Below are 2,118 nucleotides of genomic sequence, written 5' to 3'. Positions count from 1 at the left end.
ATATTTGGCATAAGTTTCCTTTCATTAGTCATTTTGGGTCTCGGGTTTCCACGTGGCCTTTTAAGCCATGTGGAATCTAGAGAGGCAGAGGGCAATATTCACTATCTATGTTTCTAAAAGATATTGTTTTTCCCAGCATGGCCAGGAGGCAGAGCTGAGATAACAAGGAGATACATTGACCTAGAGACAGTTTTAGGTAAAAGGTTTGAATCAAATTTAGAAAATACATATTTATGGTTTCTCAGCCAAAAACTTGGTGTATTAGATTTATACCTTTGTCAGTTAGTGCTAAGACTTATGCGATATTTGGTGTAAGTTCCCTTTTATTAGCCATTTTGGGTCCCGGGTTTTCACGTGGCATTTGAAGCCATGTGGAATCTAGAGAGGCAGAGGGAAATATTCACTATATATGTCTCTAAAAGATATTGTTTTTTCCAGCATGTCCAGGAGGCAGAGCTGAGATAACAAGGAGACACATTGACCTAGAGACAGTTTTAGGTAAAAGGTTTGAATCAAATTTTGAAAATATATTTATCAAAACTTTAGAAAATTTAAATCACATGAACTTAAAAAATATACTTATTTATTTAATGAGTGTGCATTAATTATGAGCCATTTAGGTACCTTGCACATAAAACAATTACATAAACAGACATGAACATATAGACATGACATACAGCTTACGCACGCATATATGCAGACATAAACAACAAGAACAAACAAGGGATCTTATAAGTTTTGTTTAAGATGTAAATAAATCTTACTAGTAAAGAAGACAGTCAGGTTTAGATCGTGTGTTTTTTTGTTTTTTGTTTTTTGTTTTCTTCCCAAAAGACTTACTGGTGAGGCCTCACCCTGCCTTAAAGAAAGCAAGATAACAAATTTACATTGTAAAGCAAATTATGCAAGCCTTTTCAAGAAGTTGGAGAGATTTTCTTCCTTTTAAGAAAGTAGCATAGCATCATGCAGATAAGAAAGAAAAACATGATCAAACTTGATGGAGAGATTTTCTTCCTTTTAAGAAAGTAGCATAAAATTTTACTATAAAATTTTGTGAAAAAATTACATAAATGAGACTAAACGAGAATTTAGAAGTCTGTTTAAAATGCCAAGTGGATGCGAAAAAATTTGAGATCATCTAATTAAACAGGTAAATCTTAGGCTATTTTTTTGATTCTCAAATGAGTTACTGAGCTCTAGAGCTGAGCCAACAATTAGAAATGAAATCATTTGACTCTTGATGTTTTAAGTAGAAGAGCAGGAGACCCAAAAGGGGTCTGTTTGGCCATGGCTGCTTTTCTCCATAAAACTCCAGAGTCTTCAGATAGCACATGCAGTAAGAACCACTGCTTTTAAGAGAGGAAAGAAGCATCATGCAGATAAGAAAGAAAAACATGATCAAACTTGAATTCTTTCTGGAGCCACCTTAAAGCCAAGAAAACTGCAAATCAAAAATCAATTGAATAAAAGCAAGGGGGCCTTCTACCACCGATAAGGCCAGAATAATTGCATAAAAGTTTTTGAGGGGTGGACTTTATTCCTTGATAAGGGGGAAAGATCACAACAGAGGCCCCCAATCTACCTCCATCAGTGAATATGGTGGAGCTCCCCTAGCGTCAGGCTTGTGAGGCCGGGGTGGAAAGCACAAAGCTGAAATGGTGGGAAAGACCCCAAGGGGAGGGATTTCCCCCCGGTTCACCTGGGCCTTACGAACTAGCTGTTCTACGTGGTCCCATGTATCCCAGTCAAACAAGGGACTCTCCGGAAGCCAGGGGGCTACCTTAAGTGGCAAGCCCCCAGCTTTTAAGAAGCACGCGGAAAGAAAAGAATAAACTGTATAGCTCTTTAATCCAGCGAGTAAAGCTGGATTGGGATTAGAGGAAGAAGACTGCCCCATATCTTATGGGGGTACACTCACCCAAAGACCGATTGGCCCGTCAGCGAAGCGTCCGAGGAGCAGCAATTCCTCACACGGGGCACCAGTTTGTTGGTTCCTCGCCACCGGGGACCAACAACACAGGGTGGGAAGGGACCCCGGACCAGCCGGTGGTAACCTCTTGTGGGGCTGAGCGGGATGATGAGTGTTGCAGGCCCGATCCCCTCTGCAGTTCGGACCCG

Source organism: Galeopterus variegatus, unplaced genomic scaffold (assembly GCF_000696425.1).
Source record: "Galeopterus variegatus unplaced genomic scaffold, G_variegatus-3.0.2 Scaffold6698, whole genome shotgun sequence".
Classification (NCBI taxonomy): Eukaryota; Metazoa; Chordata; class Mammalia; order Dermoptera; family Cynocephalidae; genus Galeopterus; species Galeopterus variegatus.
The sequence above is the reverse complement of the archived record's forward strand: the minus strand, read 5'-3'. Positions refer to the sequence as shown.